This window comes from Protopterus annectens, chromosome 11.part0, assembly GCF_019279795.1.
Source record: "Protopterus annectens isolate FY-2018-M chromosome 11.part0, PAN1.0, whole genome shotgun sequence".
NCBI classification, from domain to species: domain Eukaryota; kingdom Metazoa; phylum Chordata; order Ceratodontiformes; family Protopteridae; genus Protopterus; species Protopterus annectens.
The window spans coordinates 721,084,523-721,105,430 of record NC_056745.1 but is presented as its reverse complement, the minus strand read 5'-3'; the positions used below and the strand labels follow the sequence as shown (position 1 = coordinate 721,105,430).

The 20,908-nt window shown below is 38.3% G+C and overlaps 1 protein-coding gene across 5 annotated transcripts in view; it reads left to right on the top strand.

Moving 5' to 3' along the window:
- The window catches only part of ADA2 (adenosine deaminase 2), an 823,901-nt gene that overhangs the window by 39,995 nt on the left and 762,998 nt on the right, over positions 1 to 20,908 (top strand). The gene's annotated exons all lie outside the window — the stretch shown is intronic.

The window sequence follows — 20,908 nt, the reverse complement described above, 5'->3', positions numbered from 1 at the left end:
TTCACTTTTATTCCACCAGCTGATTGACCCCTTTCATCTGCTTGTAACCAAGACTTCATCAGCTTCTGATGAAGTCTTGGTTACAAGCAGATGAAATCATTCAATCAGTTGGTGGACTAAAAGTGAGTTTTTGAACTGACATCTGTGGAGCTGTTTCCTTTCCAGCATTATTTTAGTGTTCTGGTTCTTTCTTAGTGGACTAACACAGCATTTCTTTAATTTCTTTATTGCAAAAGATCTCAGTAACCCTTACAGATTGTTTAACTTATTACAGAGGAAATACATTCATGTTTCTCATCAGCTTACATTTGCTTTTCTTGTAGACTGCTCTATTTACTTAAAGGTCTATGTTTGAGAAACCTAAGGTTCAACTGCTTCATTACCAATATTTAGACCATGTAGCAGTCAGTGATAACGTGAGCTGCTTGTATAATGGCATGAATAATGGGAGTCAAAAGCCCAAAAATAGGGAGAATTTTTAAATATTGCTCTCATAAACTTAGAAAATTGATAGAATAACAGGTTTTCCATTTGCAAGAATTTTCTTGTGTCTGAAGTCTGAAATCAAATGCCTGTCATTATTTTCTGACTTAAATCCTCAATGATTTGTCAATCATTTACCACAAAACCAAAAATTTATGAGGAACTGACCAAAAACATGAGGCAAAAATCTGGACATTCTGCAAAAATCTAGACAGCTGAGAGGAAAATCAACTTTGTATAATTTAAAATGACTGTATTTTGTAAACAATTGTAAATATATAGAGAAGTAATGGCATTTTGTTGGAAGTATATGGCAGCACAGTATCTATATCACATAGTGCTAAGCTTGAACGTATATACTAAGGCAAGTAAGGCAGGGGCTCCTCTTTCATTTTTGTTTGATATGAAGAAGGCATGGAATTTTACTGTCAGAGTTGATGAATGAATTTAATTTATATTAGGCGATATAATTTAAACCACTATGCAATGAAATGTAAAAGTTAAATGTGCAACCCCAAATCTTCACGTAAATTCTCAGGAAGTGAAATACTGTCTCTTTACAGTACACCATGAAGACAGCCCCTAGTTTAGAATTTACATCCATCACTAGGCCTCCTACCACTAAAGAAGGGTAGTTTGGCCAGGTGTTAATTCTCATTCATATTTTCTTGATTTTACTGTAAAGTGAATCGTTTTCTAATATAGTGTATGTTATGTAACTGTTTGTGTTGGACTGATGGGAGCTGCAGTGGGAATGTTATCCTTGCCTTCCTGGTGTGTCACCATGGAGATGATACATATAAGTAAGCGGGTGTGAGGGTAAAGATCTTGACATGAGTGGTTCCAGGGAGGATTACCTTCCTGCACTAATGCTTTTTCACTGAGCACACACACACACACACACACACACACACACACACACACACACACACACACACACATACACACACACAGCATCTGTCTCTGAGATGTAGTCCGAGCTGCATTTTTCCACATTAGCATTTTACAATTTTTTTTTTAGCCAATTGGAAGTAGATGATGTACTTCCCTTTCTAGGCACACATGAATATTTAAGAACTGTATTTGACATCAGCAACTTAATAACTGATGAAGGACTCATGCCATCTCGAAAGCTCAAGTAATTGCGAATCCTGTATTGGTCCAATAAAAGGTATTACATTGCATCTGTGTTCTAGTGTCTTTGTGTTTTCCAAAACAATACTGGAAAGGAAACAGCTCCACAGATGTCAGTTCCAAAATTCACTTTTATTCCACCAGCTGATTGACCCCTTTCATCTGCTTGTAACCAAGACTTCATCAGCTTCTGATGAAGTCTTGGTTACAAGCAGATGAAATCGTTCAATCAGTTGGTGGACTAAAAGTGAGTTTTTGAACTGACATCTGTATATTTTAGTGTTCTGGTTCTTTCTTAGTGGACTAACACAGCATTTCTTTAATTTCTTTATTGCAAAAGATCTCAGTAACCCTTACAGATTGTTTAACTTATTACAGAGGAAATACATTCATGTTTCTCATCAGCTTACATTTGCTTTTCTTGTAGACTGCTCTATTTACTTAAAGGTCTATGTTTGAGAAACCTAAGGTTCAACTGCTTCATTACCAATATTTAGACCATGTAGCAGTCAGTGATAACGTGAGCTGCTTGTATAATGGCATGAATAATGGGAGTCAAAAGCCCAAAAATAGGGAGAATTTTTAAATATTGCTCTCATAAACTTAGAAAATTGATAGAATAACAGGTTTTCCATTTGCAAGAATTTTCTTGTGTCTGAAGTCTGAAATCAAATGCCTGTCATTATTTTCTGACTTAAATCCTCAATGATTTGTCAATCATTTACCACAAAACCAAAAATTTATGAGGAACTGACCAAAAACATGAGGCAAAAATCTGGACATTCTGCAAAAATCTAGACAGCTGAGAGGAAAATCAACTTTGTATAATTTAAAATGACTGTATTTTGTAAACAATTGTAAATATATAGAGAAGTAATGGCATTTTGTTGGAAGTATATGGCAGCACAGTATCTATATCACATAGTGCTAAGCTTGAACGTATATACTAAGGCAAGTAAGGCAGGGGCTCCTCTTTCATTTTGTTTGATATGAAGAAGGCATGGAATTTTACTGTCAGAGTTGATGAATGAATTTAATTTATATTAGGCGATATAATTTAAACCACTATGCAATGAAATGTAAAAGTTAAATGTGCAACCCCAAATCTTCACGTAAATTCTCAGGAAGTGAAATACTGTCTCTTTACAGTACACCATGAAGACAGCCCCTAGTTTAGAATTTACATCCATCACTAGGCCTCCTACCACTAAAGAAGGGTAGTTTGGCCAGGTGTTAATTCTCATTCATATTTTCTTGATTTTACTGGTCGTTGAATTCTAATATAGTGTATGTTATGTAACTGTTTGTGTTGGACTGATGGGAGCTGCAGTGGGAATGTTATCCTTGCCTTCCTGGTGTGTCACCATGGAGATGATACATATAAGTAAGCGGGTGTGAGGGTAAAGATCTTGACATGAGTGGTTCCAGGGAGGATTACCTTCCTGCACTAATGCTTTTTCACTGAGCACAGTTAGTAATTAGGGAAGGTGTGTTCTCAGTGGTTTACTATTGTTTATTCCAAATAATGACAATGTCAAACCAAATGCTCAATGCATTTGACTCGACATTTTTGTCGAAACCACCACGTGATAGCCATAAAGGAGGTGATGTAAATCAAACTCCTATACGGCTATCACGTTTTTGCAGGGGGGCAAGCCCCACTGCATCTCCCACACACCCCCTACTTATATATTCTAACTCCGAGATCGCACTACAGTGTTGATGTGGATGAATTTCCACTCCCCACTGTACTGCAATCTCTGTGCAGATAGTCGAGTTACACTTATGCGAATGCAGTTGTGCATTCGCATAAGCGGAGTTGACTATCTGGTGCAAAACTGTTTGTGCGTTCGACATTCTGATTTTTAGCACATTGCAGCCGATAGAATGTTGTTCACACAAACAATCGTAAATAGTTCTTAATCAGTTGTGATCAGGGAACTGGTTTATGTTTGATCATGTCTTGAATGATTACAGGGGAAGCCTTGAGAGTATAAAAAATATGACAGCCTAGTCAAGTGGAGCTTAAAATATTAAATCAACAGAAATGGCTGGTGTTCCAGTTGAATGTTTTCAAACCTTTGTACATGGTATGGCACCCTTTTTCTTGAAAATATTATAATTGTTTGTTCCAGTCTGAAAATTCTCAGAATCAGTGGCATAAGACAGAAATATGCTGTTAAGAAAACGGGATTACTATGGCTTGAGACAAGGAGACCGTCAACTGTTAATACTATGTATAGATTATTGAATATTGAATATTAGCAAAGTAATTAATAGGTTAACCATTACTTTAAATTATGTGCTGCCTGTTTAAAATCAAGTTATTCCGAACTTTGTGTATATCAGTTAAAATAATTTGAAATTTCAGAACCCACCATTAGTAAAGTTTATGATATGATGAAGAGAACATTTTCATTTTATGGTTTGTACTTTATAGTATTTTTTCCAGACGCCAACAAACAAGTAATTACAAGTCTGGATTTTATCCGCAGCAGTAACTAGTGTGAATGATACCTGTTCCACATGGTTTGATATCGTTTCAGTATGATCAAGAATCCCTCTTTCTGCTGTTTACTTTAACTGTATATTTTTTTTAATTGTTTATGGAAGGCTTATAAGGAATATAATTTCCTAGCATAATAATTGCACATATGGCTTATGCAGATAACTTAATATCATTATCAGCTGACTGTAAATAATGTAAGACTAGCATATGAAGAAGCAAAACACCTAGTAGGACAATAATGCAAGACGTTTGCCTAATTATTTTCAGCATGCTAAGTCCTAAGGATGAAATCCTATTAACACGAGAACTTAGATTTTTGAATTTTTACTCATTTTGCTTTCAGACCAAATATCTAATTATAATCATTAAATATATATCACTAAGAAGTTAAAGAAACAGAGCACTTTTTTCAATTGTAGGAATCATTAACCATCTAGAAATGTATATCATTTACTTTTCACCTTCCTTTTGCAGCAAACAATATCTCTAGCTAGCTGTAGTTATCTGGGCAAAGGGCTTGAGAAGTATTTTTTATATCTAATCCTAACCCAGGCCTGTCACACCTAACAAACGATACCACCAGCCCACATGTACCCTCTGGGTTACACCTATACACCACCAGCCTTAGAAGCATTTCTAATAAATTGCCAGATGTCCATGCGTGGATAACACAGCACTGCCCCGATGTCAAATAAATTGCCAGATAGCCATGCATTGATAGCACAGTACTGCCCTGATGTCAAATAAATTGCCAGATGTCCATTTGTGGATAGCACAGTACTGCCCTGATGTCATAACCGAAACGTGGTCGAGTCAAGAATCAGGAATGAGGAAATTATAAAACAACTTAGCCTCTCTATCTCCTGTCTCAGTCCCCTGAAAATGAAAAATTCATGGATCCTAATAACATCCCTCAAACTAAATGCAGATGAAAGCCTGTGTATCATAGGAATATACATACCACTTGCTAACAATATTTTCACCACAGAGGAATTTCTCTCCTGGGTCTCAGCAAACATTTTGCAAGAATTCATAATAGTAAGCTGTCTCAACATTGGTCAGCTAACCACAGATAATGAAACCTCTAAAAACACCATCAATCTATACGGCTTCACTCAGCTCATCTCACCATCTACCAGACACAACAAACCAGCAAACAAAGCAACAACAATTGATTGGTTACTGACCAAGGACCCAAAAAACATTGCCAAAGCTGATACCCTTCCAGATGTCCTAAGTGATCATCTCCCTATCTATGCAATAAGGGGCAACACTCCTATAAAAATAGTACAGATTTAATAATGCGCATTACCTCTTCTCCTTCCAGTCTGACTCATTTATCTCTGACCTGAAAACAGTGAACTAGAAGGTACTACAAACGTTACACCTGGATGATGTCATAGCCCTGTTTAACCCTAAGTTCATTAATATACTAAATAGTCACACTCTCATTAGAACTAAAAGAATTAAGACCAACCCTGCTCCCTGACTGTCTAAAGGTACTAAACAATTACTGAAAAAATGGGATAATGCATGGAAAACATGAAGGAAATACATGAAGGAAATACAGTCCTATATCCAGTTTTCAATTATACAAATAACTAACCCTCAACAACCTTTTCAGTCGTACCCAATATGGCTTCCGCCAACACCACAGCACTAAAACTGTACTTCTAAACTTATCACTACAGCTAACCAGGGTAAGAATAATGGCAACTCTGTCTCAGCAATATTGGTGGGTCTGTTCAAGGCATTTAACAGCATATCCTATCAGAAACTGTCACTCAGACTGTCTCCGTAAGGCCTAGCCTCATTATCATTACTGACTTTTCGTAGCTACCTCTCAAATAGGATGCATGCAGTCAAATGGAAAATGACATCTCCATCTTTCTTCTTGTAACAGTTGAACTCCCTCAAAGGCACAATGTTAAGACCTCTGCTCTTCAATATCTTCACCAATGATCTGCACAGTGCAACCAAACATGCAGCCATCATACAGTATGCAGATGACTCTATGCTAATCTATCCTGTAAATAATCTAGAAAGCTGCAACATCTAACACGTGAATCCCTTAGCTCCACTGAGACATGACTAACTCCCAATTACTATTAAATCACAAAAAAAGATCCCATTCACCCCATGCAACTAGCTCACAACAAACAGCAATGTACCATCTCTACCTTCACTAAAACTTCAGTAGAACCAGTAACCAACACCAAACTATTACAAGTCATCATTCATGACAGTCTGAAATTTAACTTTCACATAATGCAGGCAATAAAGAAAACTCTGCAAAAACCTAGGGACCCTCTCAAGATCAAACTGTACTTAACAGATAAAGCCGAACAATCATAGCAACTTCTTTCCTTCTCCCTACCCCGCTTTACGTTGCCTTCATACTTATCCTGAATTCCTTCTCACTCTCATCATTAGACCAGTCATACAACAAAATCGCCAAGCTCAGCTCAAACCACAGCTACCAAAGTCACTACTGTACACCTCTAAAGCAATTTCAGTGGCTCGAGCTATGACATTTCCTAACTCACTCATAATTAGCGATTACCCACAAACTCCTATACCTCCATGAAATGTTTCCAAGCCTAATCAACATGCTCCAGTGGTATTATCCCACCAGACCACTATGGTCTATTGACAAGCTATTACTGACTGTAAGCAAGTCCAAGAACTCCACTGGAGACATGCTGTTCTCCTCCTGTACTGCAAAACTCCAAGCTCTTAGACAAACTGAAAATGCTAAATCATTCAAAAATCAGCTAAAGAAGTATCTATCTGATACATGGCTATGTTCATGCTCCACTCCTGGCTAGGTCCTTATGCTAATTCTGCCTATAACTTCCTACATCTCAGACTTTTTCAGTCAAACTGATTCATGTCCTTATCTCTCTATATATATATATGTATATATATATATATATATATATATATATATATATATATATATATATATATATATATATATATATATATATATATATATATATATATCACATATATCACACTCCCCTCCTTGAAAATCTGATCTGATAATGCCTTTGACAATCAAGGAGGCAGTCAGTACCCAGGGGAATGTGATTAGGTGCTGGTATACAGTGGGTAGGATGTCTGCCTACAACTTGGAAAATTGTGAAGCCTGCTTACATGCTCATGGCATGACGTGAACCAGTGTGAAGACAGCAGAGAGAGAGAGAGAGAGGAATGAAGGCATATATCTATTTCTATGGTGATAATTTTATACAACTGTAATTTACTGTGCTTTATTGCAGTGAATGAGAAGACAACAATATGCTGTGTTAAAGGATTGTATCCTTATAGAAGAAATAATTTAGCATTTACATTTCAGAGTTCCTGGTATGGAAGACATGTCATATACCAATTCACAGATTTATTTTTTTATTTATAATTCATACATTTTGAGCTAGTGAGTATAAAATTAAAAAAAAAAAAGAAATGCAGTCAAAAGTGCAACAGCATGCTTGTTGTAAACCTCTGAAATACATCTCAAGTGAAATGTATGCATGTTTTTTCTTTTTTAGATTATGTAGTGTCATTTCATTTGCTGGAGAGACAAATGCCTTAAATATTTGTGAGAGCATGCATTTTCCATATTCACATATACTACAAAATGAACTGGCACCTCACCTAAGTGTCATGTTTAATTATAGCCTCACCTCAGGCTTCGTGCCCACTGAGTGGCGCACAGCTACAGTTATCCCACTCCACAAGGGGGGATTCACCTTGGATCCTGGGAACTACCATCCCATCAGTCTGACAAGCCTGATCTGCAAGGGCATGGAACGCATTATCATGGAACTTATAAACAAAGACATTGGCAACCTTCAAACACTGGACCCCACCCAGTTTGGGTTCGTGAAGGGCCGATCTTGTCTCCTGAACCTGATTGACTTCTTTGAATCAGTTTCCAGAGCTGTGGACAAGGGTAAGGCAGTCCACACAGCCTATCTGGACCTCACCAAGGCCTTCAACACCATCCCCCACTCTGGAAACATAGATAAACTTACTAAGCTGGGCATAAATCCCTACGTCACTCAATGGGTTGCCAACTGGCTTACTAACAGAACCCAGACTGTAAAAGTAGCCGACTCCAAATCCAGCTAAAGACAAGTGACAAGTGGAGTACCTCAGGGTTCAGTCCTGGGACCGCTCTTGTTTGGCATCTACTTCTCCGAAGTACAGGCCAACGCTAAGTGACTCTGGCTATCAAAGTTCACAGATGACTGCAAAATGGGAGCCATTATTGAATCCCCAAATGATGTGGAAATTCTACAAAAGGGCCTTACAGAAACAGATGCTTGGTGCCAGAGCCATGAGCTCAAGCTTAATGCCAAGAAATGTATAGTTATCCCCTTTGGAAAAAAACATGTACCCATGAATTACCACATAGGTGGCAGTACACTAAACATCAAAAGTGTGATGAGAGACCTAGGGGCACAGGTGGACAGTGGTCTCACCTTCAATAACCACATCACCACAACAGTCAGGAAATCTTTCTATGTGGCACACCTCATCACTAAGGTCTTTTCATCCAGAAAAAAGGAGGTCATTGTCCCACTGTACTCATCCCTCATTAGACCCATTATAGAGTATAACGTCACATTTGGTATGTACTTCACAAGACATCTGCAACAGCTGGAAAGGCCGCAGAGATACCTCACTAAAAGAATCACAGGCCTAAAGCAGATGCCATATGCTGACCATCTAAAAAAACTCCAGCTATCCTCTGTGGCATATCGTCTACTCAGAGGTGATCTCTGCTTAACATACAAGGCCATGTCAAACCCTGAGATGTTGGACATGCTCCACGTAAAAAAATCCCAATCCCCCAGAGACACATGCTCCAGGGATCTAAACTTTGTCATTACAATGAACAAAACATGCTGGACGGATAGGTTCCTGACCCAGAGACTCCACATACTCTGGAATAAACTGCCCATACATGTCAAGCAGAGTGCCTCCTTGGCCCTCTTCAAAAGGAACCTTGATGATTGGATGGGAGGTAGGAAATTCACCCCGAGGATCATGTCAGTCGCCATGCTAGACAGGGGTCCATAGAAATAAATATTGTGGGAAGAAATATCCAGGGAATTGTTATGGCTAAGTTTGTATAGGCCCTAGGGCCGATAGCCTAATACCAACCTATGAACCTATGATAGCTATTTGATTATCTTTTCCAGATATTGATTGTAGCATATTATTTTTGAGTCTATAATTTATGTATGGACAAGAAAAAGGCTAAAGGTACTCCACCATTGATTAGTAAGAAAAATATTAAGGTAAAAAGAAGAAGAACTGTTAAGAATATTGATGCTAAGATTTTATCTGGGAGGGGAAGATGGCAAATGTCATGTGGGATAGACTGTTTGGGATTACCGGATTTCAAGGAGTATTTCAGAACTACACAGTTAAGGCTCCTACACATAGCACAAGGAAAAATCTATAATTCAAAGTGGAAATGGATGATGATGAATCAGGGGGAGGGGCTCAAAAAACAAAGTGAGAATGAGATTTTGGATGCATATCCGTAAGGAAAATAACAATAACCCTACAGAATGTTATATTTATAAAGTAGCAGAAATTATTCTAAGAACAAAGCCAACACTTGAGTGGAGAAAGGTGAGTCTGACAATGGGGATGACAGCAATTAGGGATACAGACAATAGGCAAGAGGGGGCTGGAATTTATTGGAGAAAACTGGAAAAAGAAACAAGTTATTGGGTGCAAATAATTAGAGAAGGAAAGCTAATAGAAAAAGAAGAAGCCAAGAATGTATTAGGACTGCAGGCTTGAGATTGCCTTCCCTATTAAGGACTGATATCAGAGTATAAGCAAAGAAAAAGAAATAGGAGGAACCTAAGTAAAAGATCAGCACTGGTGCAGTTATTAGTAGAATCTGGAACAGAAGCTGCTGTTTAAAAATGAATAATTAGTGATTTCAGCCACCTTTAGTAATCATCTTCACATACAACTTACTCACTAGAACTGGCAAAGAATACAGAATGACAGAGGGTTTATTTTTCTTGGTTGGCTGTTCAAAGACCAAAGCTTCCAATGCATCTGTCACTGACCTCCATTATGTTAATAACATATGCCATCTCTCAGGAAGGTTTGTCCCAAACAATAACTGGTGCCAGAATCATGAATTGAAACTAAACTCCAAGAAATACATTACTGTATCCTTTGGGAAGACATACTGCCAAATTGACAATGCCCCCCTGAGAAGTGACCCAGTTGTTTGGCATTTGGGAACTTGTGTGTACAGTGACCTAACCTTTGACCAACATGTGCCCAGATTCATAAAGACTTTCTATATTGCACAGCTTATAAACAAATTGATTTTGACTAGATCTAGAGATGTTATTGTCCCCCTTTACAAAGCCCTCATTAGGTCAATCATTTTGCATAATGCCCACTTTGGCATGTATCTGTCCAGACCCATGCAACATCTCTAGATCTAGTCAAAATCTATTTTAGTAAGGATATAAGTCCTAAACAATAGGTCTTGCATGGACCACCTCAAAGATTTATCACTATACTCAGTATCCTACAGAGTGAAAGAAATGACATGTCTGGTATACAAGGCATCCTCCGACCTAATACAGATGAATCTACTGAACATCAGCAAGTCAAATGACATCAGAAATACTCAGTCCAGGTATCTAAACTGAATGTTGTGGAGAGATGGATATATCTCACAGAGGCTACCACTGTCCCAGAACAGACTATCCATTCAAGTAAAACAAAGCTCATCCCTGTCCACATTCAAATACAACTTGGATCTAAGGATGGGTAATAGAAAATGTACTCCAGGATTGCCATCATGCCACTAATGGATAGAGGCAGTTTCTAAATGCTGCATCCCTTACATGGGTTCCCTCAAATTATCGATGGTATGATCACATTTATTCTCACTAGGGCTAATATACAATTATAAGCCATGGGATAGGTAAGACTAATCAGGAAATGTAAATTCAAGCACCAAAAGGGAAACTGGCTAAGCTTAAAATGTCCTCCAAGTGAACCTATGTTGTGGAAGTCATCATCTTCTTTTGGCTGTTCCCGTTAGGGGTCGCCACAGCAGATCTTCTGTTTCCATTTCTTCCTGTCCTCTGCATCATGCTCTTTCACACCAACCGCCTGCATGTCCTCTCTCACCACATCCACAAACCTTATCTTAGGTCTTCCGCTTTTCCTCTTACCTGGCAGCTCCATCCTTAGCATCCTTTTCCCAATATACCCAGCATCCCTCCTCAGCACATGTCCAAACCAACACAATCTCGCCTCTCTTGCTTTGTCTCCAAACTGTCCAAAATGAACTGACCCTCTAATATACTGATTCCTAATCCTGCCCATCCTAGTCACACCCAGTGCAAATCTTAACATCTTTAACTCTGCCATATCCAGCTCTGACTCCTGCCTTTTCGTCAATGCCACCATCTCCACCCCATATAACATAGCTGGTCTCACTACCCTCTTGTAGACCTTCCCTTTCACTCTTACTGGTACCCATCTGTCACAAATCACTCCTGACACTCTTCTCCACCCATTCCACCCTGCCTGTACTCTCTTCTTCACCTCTCCTCTACACTCACCATTACTCTGAACTGTTGATCCCAAGTACTTAAACTCATCCACCTTTACCAACTCTACTCCCTGCATCCTCACCATTCCTCTACCCTCCCTCACATTTACACACATATATTCTGTTTTAGCCCTGCTGACCTTCATTCCTCTCCTCTCTAAAGCAAATCTCCACCTCTCCAGGGTCTCCTCAACCTGGTCCCTACTCTCACTACATATCACAATGTCATCTGCAAACATCATAGTCCACAGGGCCTTCTGTCTGATCTCATCTGTCAACCTGTCCATCACCATTGCAAATAAGAAAGGGCTCAGAGCTGATCCTTGATGTAATCCCACCTCCACCTAAAATGTATCTGTCACTCCCACCACAGTCCTCACCAATAAATAGTTTTAAAAAGTGCCCTTTTTCGATCACTAAGTGCCCCTCTCACCCTCTGCCACCCCCCCCCCCCCGCAGTCTTCAACAGCTTCCGGCGCCTCTGAAATCACTGCAGAATAAACTCAACACTTTAGGTTTTGAAATATTTCCAGCATTGTCTCCAAGCAAGGCTGTCTGCCATGTCATCAGATAATTATGATATTTATATATACTGGAAGGAGTTTAAGGCTGACATCTATTCAGCACATATTGACTCCATTGGACATGGCTTCCAAAAGCAGCAGGACTACATTTTAGAGATACTGCATTTTAATTGCATGCTCAGTCAGAAAAGTAAGATTTTATTGTATGTAGCAAAGAGACCCCTCATGTCAACATACACACACATGCACACAAACAGTATATTAACAACTTGCGACGTCAAAGAAAAAGATGAACTATCAAAGACAAGTGATGGTGAGACAATGCCAAGGAAATTCAGGTCTCTTCTGACAAGTGCAACATTGATAACATCTTCCAGGCTACAAATGCCATTTATGATCGAAGCTGTAATTTTCCTGCTTCTATTTGGAGTCAATATGGCATAACATACCTTAAGAGAAATTAAGTGGTTTATGCCAGGGGGTAGTAACACCTTGAGATGCTCTAAAACTGTGAGTTCTCTTTTGTAGACATCAAGTATCAGACCTGTCCCTCATCACCTGGTTAGAGACTCTGCTCTGGAACTATCTATCAATGAAGAAATTAGCTGTACCGTCAAACAGTCCAAGATCACAAACACTGGAGAGCCATACTAGCGTAGCCTTTGAATTCTTTAAGGCTGGAGGGGAGTGAGAAACTGTAGAACTGTATTTGTCTTTCACCAACTCTTACTTGTACACTGTATGACCCTGAGCAAGTCACATAACTGTCTTATATTCATGAGTCTGTCCTGAAAAAATGGATTTGTGCTTATGGGTGTATCCTGGAAAAAAAAATTGATTCCTCCAGTGGGACTACCCAGTCACCAAAGTGCTAAAATGGGTCCTAGATACTGAAGTTCTGCCAGATCATCCCCTAAATATAGAACCATGATAAAACTGTAGAACACTTGCAAAATGTCAGGCTCATTAGACTCTTCAAGATGGGAAGCAATACAGTGTATGGGAAATAGTCAAGGAATTGTCTTACTCAAAATTTAAGAGAATCTTTGTATATAATTCTTCTAAATTGTCTCATTCTCATTACTGAACAAATCTTGCCAGAATTCAGGAGTGGATTGACTCAGTACTTTTCACAGGACAACAGATGTGGTTTGGAGTTCTGGAAGGATCCAAAAATTCAATACAACAACAGCTGTATGTGGTTTTCATCAAAATGAAAAAGTCTTTTACATCATGACATCTTCTGGAAGATTCTGGTGTCATGTTGCTGCCATACCAAATACACAAATATACCAATAGATAGATGGATAGGTAGATAGACAGATATATAGATAGATAGATAGATAAACAGATAGATAGATAGAGATAGATAAATAATTGCTTTCTGTTCATACAGCACTAATACAGCCAATACATGACTATGACCATTGGTATGGGCCTTAATTACACCTTTTATTTAGGCCATAGAGTCTGTGGTACAATATTTGTATGCTTAAAGGAGACAGTGTGACTGACACACATTCTGCTGAGTCCAGTACATCAGTCGAACCTCTAGCAGACTTAGTTATAATAATTAAGTGTTACAAGCTGTAAAGCTTTCTTTATGGGGGTGGAGGTGGTGTCCAATGTAAGAACTTTTGCAGCAAACCCACATTCAGCCTGTTTTTCTCTGGTAAACAAGTTCTGAAAAAAAATCATTGTCAGAATACTGTCCTTTTGTCAACATTTTATATTTTGTTTGGAAGAAACCCTAAACTGTTCTAAAACTACTTATTCCATGTGGCCATTTCATTCATTCAAAGGAGTGGAAATTGAACCATACTTGTATCACCTTAGCTCCATGAATAAATTTCTCTTTATGGGATATTTGTGTGAATTTGTGTATTTCTGTACTGCAGCTCAAAAGCATATCTGTGGCTGTGATCTCAAACTAGCTGTGAGAGTCAGTTTGCCCCTCTCCTAAGGACTGAAAACCAATTAACCGTGTTGTTCTTATGTTGCCTATATGAAGATCTGCAGCTGTTTAATTTTATACTTATATTATCTCTGCCCTTATGTGGTATTTAGCTTATATTTTACAGATGATAGACCCATCTGAACTGTATCTGCTGCATGGATGCTGCCTGGAATGTCTTTAAAGGAAAACTCTTCCCTAGAACTAAAAAAATATGTTTTTTTCACTCTGTCTTTGCTTCCTGGCCTATTTTAACACATTAAAATCACTCTAAGTGCTTCCACAACATGGCTACCAGTGGGGCTTGATATATGAACGTGATCTTGTTCTTCGTCAACTCTTTCTTTTCCCCATAATGCTTTGTATGACTCATGCCAGACATAAGGAGGTAACTGTGAATTCCCATGCCATTGATATATAATGGGATTTGTGTGAGTCACTGTCATCTTCTATACCTTCCTTAAAAGGACTACTTTTTTGTGTTTCTACTCACCCTCATTTATGTTTGGATCAGAACTTGTTTTACACTATACTTAGAAGTTACCCAGCTACAGCTAGAAAAGTAGCTAAATTGCAGGCCTTTGTTCAAGGTTTCTTTTGTAGTCCAAGAGGAAATGACAGTCCCCTCCCCTCCACACTACTGCACAGGTGTTAAAACTGCCACTGCACTGTATATTCTTAAGTTACAGTAATATTGTGTTGTAAATACAATAAGGGGTAAATCAAGTGTTACTAGTAATAAAACAAACCAAAATAATCAATCAGTTTCTTCTACTTGCACCCAGAAAAAATAAACTGTTTAAATAAATAAATAGATCTTCTGAATGCAGGCAGAGGAGAAGAGATTTATATTGGTGCAGGCAGAGGAGAAGATATTTATATTGGAAGTCCCTTCCTTTCCGTTATGAGCTGTCAACTGCACTTGATTCTGCAAGGGTCTCTCAGTGCAGTAACAGTTTTAACACCTCTGCAGTAGTGTGGGGTGAGCGGACTGTCAGTTCCTCTTGGACTACAAAAGAAAACCCTGAACAAAGGCCTGCAATTTAGCTACTTTTCTGGCTGTAGATGGATAACTTCTAAGTATAGTGTAAAACAAGCTCTGAGCCAAACATAAATGAGCGTGATTAGAAACAGAAAAGAAGAAGTCCTTTTGCTGAAGGTATAGTAGATGACAGTGACTCACAAATCCTATTATATGTCAGTGGAATGGGAATTCACAATTACTTCCTTATGTCTGGTATGCATCATAGAAAGCATTATTGATAGCTGGCTCACTGATCGGTGACTTCTATTAAATCCAAATAAAACAAAACTGTTACTCTTCGTCCCCACTCAGAAAGTCCCTGTGCCATCATTTACCATAACATCTAACAATGGCACCATAATTTCCCCAGAATCTATTCCAAAACTATTAGGTGTACTAGTCAACAATAACCTTACGTTTGATGCCCAAATTGATAGAACCATTAAAACAGTCAATAAGAAACTTGGCTCTTTATATAGAATTAAGTAATTTTTAACCCCAACTGCTAGATCAGTGATTGCCCGTACACATTTACTATCAACCCTTCTTTATGCCTCCCCGATTTATACAAACCTAAGTAAATCTGACCTCAATAAACTCAATAGCTGCTATAATAATATATCCAGATTTGCCACAGGTTCAGCATATAGAACACACCATTGTCTTAACCTACGATCCCTAGGCTGGCTAGAGTTACCCTCTCAACATCAGAATAACCAATTAATTGTTGCTCACAAAGTCCTCTATTAGCCAGAAAGCACATCCATACTCAAAAATATAATTACCCCTACAGTAACCTAAAAACACTCCACTCTTCAAATAAAATGCTAGTACAAACTGTTAAATCCAATTACTTAGCTGGGTAGTCATTATTTTCCAACTCTTTTAGCATAATCTGGAACCTACTCCCCGCTGAACTTACAGCAGTCCACTCCATAACCCAATTTAAAATGTCTCTCAAAATACACCTAAAAATTAACTGGTTGTGCCCCTGTACAAACCCAGACTAACCTACTCACTATTCACTTTGCATTACTATATTCCCTGGCTACTTGTAGAAACTGTCATAATAAGTCTGAAACATCAGCTGTCTCACTCTAATGTATTGTACTACTGAATGATATGCTACCTTGCTCAGCTTTGTACTACTAAAAATTTTATGTTCTAATATAAAAATTAATAATTGTAAAGTTTTTATGTATGTATTCAAACAAATCTGGAACATGTATCGATATGTAATTGTGTAAATAACTACAATTGTAAGTATTCTGTATCTATGTACATGTGGAGCTTTTCTCCCTGGGCCTCTGCTGAAAATGGATCTGTATCCAGTCGGACTTTCCCTGTTAACAAATGTAAAATAAAATAAATTATGGGAAAGAGAAAGGGTTGGGGAAGAACAAGATCATGTTCATACATCAAGTCCCATTGGTAGCCATGTTGTAGAAAACAGGCTAAAACTGCAAATAAAGCACTTAGAGTGATTTTGAGGTGTTAAAATAAGTCAGGAAAAAAATAGTAAAAAAAAATGTTTTTTTAGTCCTAAGGTGGAGTTTTCCTTTTAGTTTATACTGCACTGTGTATGTATTTGTTTGAGTCTAACTGACCTGTTTATATTGTTTCTGTTGCTCTTGCTTTGAGCTGTGTATCCGATAAAAAGTAGGCTTTTATGCTTTTGTTGGCCCACCTCATTAACAATTGTGCAAGCAATAATGCCAGACAGGGTATGTGTTAATGTGTAATTAATGCTCGCCCAGGGCCTCTACACCCCTGGAAGGGCATTAATTACACATTAACACACACCCCGGAGGGCATTATTGTGCTTAGAGAATGGGGTAACTGTAAAAGTGTTTTACTTACTTATATATATTTTTTATTACTATATATATTTTTTAGTATATTTTTGATGTAAAATAGTTCCTTCTGCTAATGTTTCAGACTTGCTGTAGTATTTGTTAATGGTGTTGGAGGAAGCATTTTACAGCCAAAATGTAACATTTAAAAAATAATCAGGCTATTTACTTTATTTTTGGTCCCTTACTCATAAGTTAGTACTAGGCTCATTGCCCCTGTGGTCTGTTTTAATTCTAGCCAATTACTCCATGTGGGGATCAAATCCTGAACCTTGCACCTATAAGGTGAATACTTTAACCACTATGCCATCAGATGTCTGTCTACATTGTTTGTTTGGCAGTCACTGGAGATTGAAATTACTAATTAATGACATACATCTGAGCTTCAGATTTTTTGTTTTCCTTCAGAAAATTCATGCTAACTTAAATCCTTTACTTTAGTAGCTTCAAGTTTATAAGAGCAAGAATTAAGTTTCTGTTTTAAGCCTTTGTTCCCCAAAGATTTCTTCAGCTGAAAAGTGCAGAGGTTTGTAAACCTCTTTACTGCTGCTGCTGCCAGTAGTCATCTGACACACTCACCCTCACACACACACACACACACACACACACACACACACACACACACACACACACACACACACACACACACACACACACACACACACACACACACACACACACACACACACACACACACACACACACACACACACACACACACACACACTCACACACACACACACACACACACACACACACACACACACACACACACACACACACACACACACACAGACACACACACACACACACACACACACACACACACACACACACACACACACACACACACACACACACACACACACACACACACACACACACACACTCACTCACTCACACTTTTTTATTTTTATTTTATTTTATTTTATGCTTACTAAACAGCAAAAGTGCTGTTTTATTGAGCGTAAAATAGTATCTCAGCTGATCTATCGCTAACACTCACATACACATACATTTTCACACGCAATTTCTTTTTACTTTACACTCACTAAACAGCAGAAGCTCTGTTTAGTGAGTGTAAAATAATGGCGGCTGTTCCATTTTCTCAGTCCGAGCTCCACAGCAGCTTGATATGCTGCCGTGAAGTGGCAGACATGTTTTGCAGTGGGCATTACTTGTACATTAATACCCTGCTGGAGAACACTTGTTCTCCAAAAAGGGTATTGATGTACTGTACACCCATTCTCTAAAGACAAATAGAAACATCCTCTAATTCCTGAGTCTAAGACATCTAGAAACAAGTTGTTAGAAACTCAGCATGTATTTCACAAGAATACTAATTTAGAAACTATTCCTATGCTGTGGAGATGCAAACAAATCAGACTAAAGTAGAACTTAAAAAGGAAGCTGTAGCTTTTGTTATTAAGGACATACATGATGCAATAAAACAGGCATGGCACAATACCTTGCTTTTCCTCACTGGATGCTTTCATATAAGGTATAAGCTTCTTTGTAACATGGGTTTAGAAGTCTGAGCCACAGAGATGCAGATGTACAATCAAGTGAGATATCAGCATAAAAAAATTATGCTAACTGTAGGAAACAGGTGGAAAATGTCACAGCAGTTGTAATGATTTACTACATGTGATGAATATGTATGCTGTGCAGGTGTCTGGAAATTTTTTGTTCAGTCTCAAACCATGTAAAAAAGTGATGCTGTGGTCGAACTTTTAGAAAAATTGTATAAGATGAAGTTTCACTTCCATGTTGCTAAAGACTTTCTGGCCATGTGGCATTTTACAGCAGTCATTATTTTTCTCAAAAAAAAAAACTCTCAGTAATTGTTTTAAATTGTGATTATTGCAGTACTGGCTTAGTATTGCATTTCTTCATGCCTCATTATTTGGAGTGTCTTGCATTTGCATATGATGATTTATGTAAGAAATATATGGCTGAGTGTTTCGGTGTCATGTTGAGGCAAAATTCTTGATTTAAAACTAAATTATATTGACTATCAGTTCATGGTGACTAGGCACTTTCTGTGTAACTGCCAGATTGCTTGTGTAAAGACTTTCCATAAGGACAGAATATATGTGGGCAAACCTCAGTCCTGGGATTCAGAAAAAGTAATATACCATACACAGCACTAAAGTTATTTTCAGTATTTCATCTGGAAGGTTAACAAACAAAACCAACTTTCCAAAACTCAGAGCTGAAAACCTGAAAAGTTAGAAGACTGATGAAGATAAAAATTAAAATAAAAATTATGCTTTTTTCATGGACAATATCCTTCATATCGTGGTTTTCATGCTGTCTGACCAGCAATGTTTTAGTTGTTGTCTACCTAAATTAGATATTTATTTCATATGTACTATAACCAAGACTGCATGTTCTTATGATGAACAAATACACAAAGACATGCAAAGCCATCTAACTTATGTCTGCAGCCCTTCTGCAGAAAAAAAAATGTTAGTCCTTTGTCATTTAGTATTCTCCATCCAGACCTGCTCATCTTTTCTGCAAATATTTTCCTGGTGGTCTAGAATCCTATTATCTGTGACCCCTTTAAAAAACATTGTACTGAAGTTCTGTTACTGTTTCATTAGCCCCTGTTTGTGTGGTACAGACAAGCCACACAAGATCATAGCATCATAGGAACATAGGAGGTTACTAGGCTAATGGCCCTAGAGTCCTTACAAGCCTAGCCAAGTTCAGCCCATGTTCCCAAGGGTGTCTGGTTCAAGCAGACACTAAAATCAGGATGTATTGCCCCTGTCCAAGAGAGAACCCAAATGTTTGTGATTTCCAGGAAGCCTCATCTCTCTCATTTAAGGGTGGTATTCATAGTCATTACATGGACAAGATAAGGCTATTGGTGCTGTTTACAAATGAGCATAGCTAAGCCGCAATTCATAGAGGCTTACACCAATACTCAATGACCACAAATAAGATAAAAATATGAATGCATAATGACATGTAAATGAGGAATGATGTAACCCATCATATGCTAATGAAACATTCTGTTGCCTATTTGCGAACATAGTGAATTTTTAATGCTTTTCTGCACCGTGTGCAGATACGTTATATAAAGAGGAGTCTTGCCAATCCAATCTACTTTGCAGTCCACAAAAATGCTGTCACTTTCTGCTAGTCTTGTTATTTCCAGGTGTGAGTTTTCTTGGCCAAGCTAAGCCAGTTGCACCCAGTGGTGCTTGCCAGACAAGAAGGTAGAGGTACAGACCGAGGATAACTCACTATAACTTTAATAATTAGGAGATACTTGATAGGTCCAGAGTGGACATGGATATTGTAATAGTCTTAGTGAGTATGTATGTAGAGGGGTACTGGAGGAATGAGTGGACTTCCTATCCCTGTGGATACTAAGGTATGTATAGTCCTTACTATACTTGCCATGCGGACCTTACTGAGACAGACTGGGAACACATTGAAGATCTCAAAGCCTTCTGTCTCAAGGATACTGTACCAGTTCATGGATGTTTTCTTGGCAGTTGTGGATCAGTACATGTATTTCCTGGTGTTACCTCAGGACCAAGACAAGGCTATGCTTGCCTTTTATGGGGTGGCACATTTCGCTGAGGTACTTGGTACAAAAGATTTCACCCATTTTTATAATTAGGACCCCTTCTGGTCCACAGGATGAGCATTACTGCAATAGGAAGAGCTACCATTCCATCTATTGCCAGGTAGTGGGTGATGCATGGGGTGCATCACCAACATCCTTGCCCACCATCTTGGCAGTGCATATGATTCTCATATCTGGCACACTAGCTCACTGTACTGACTCT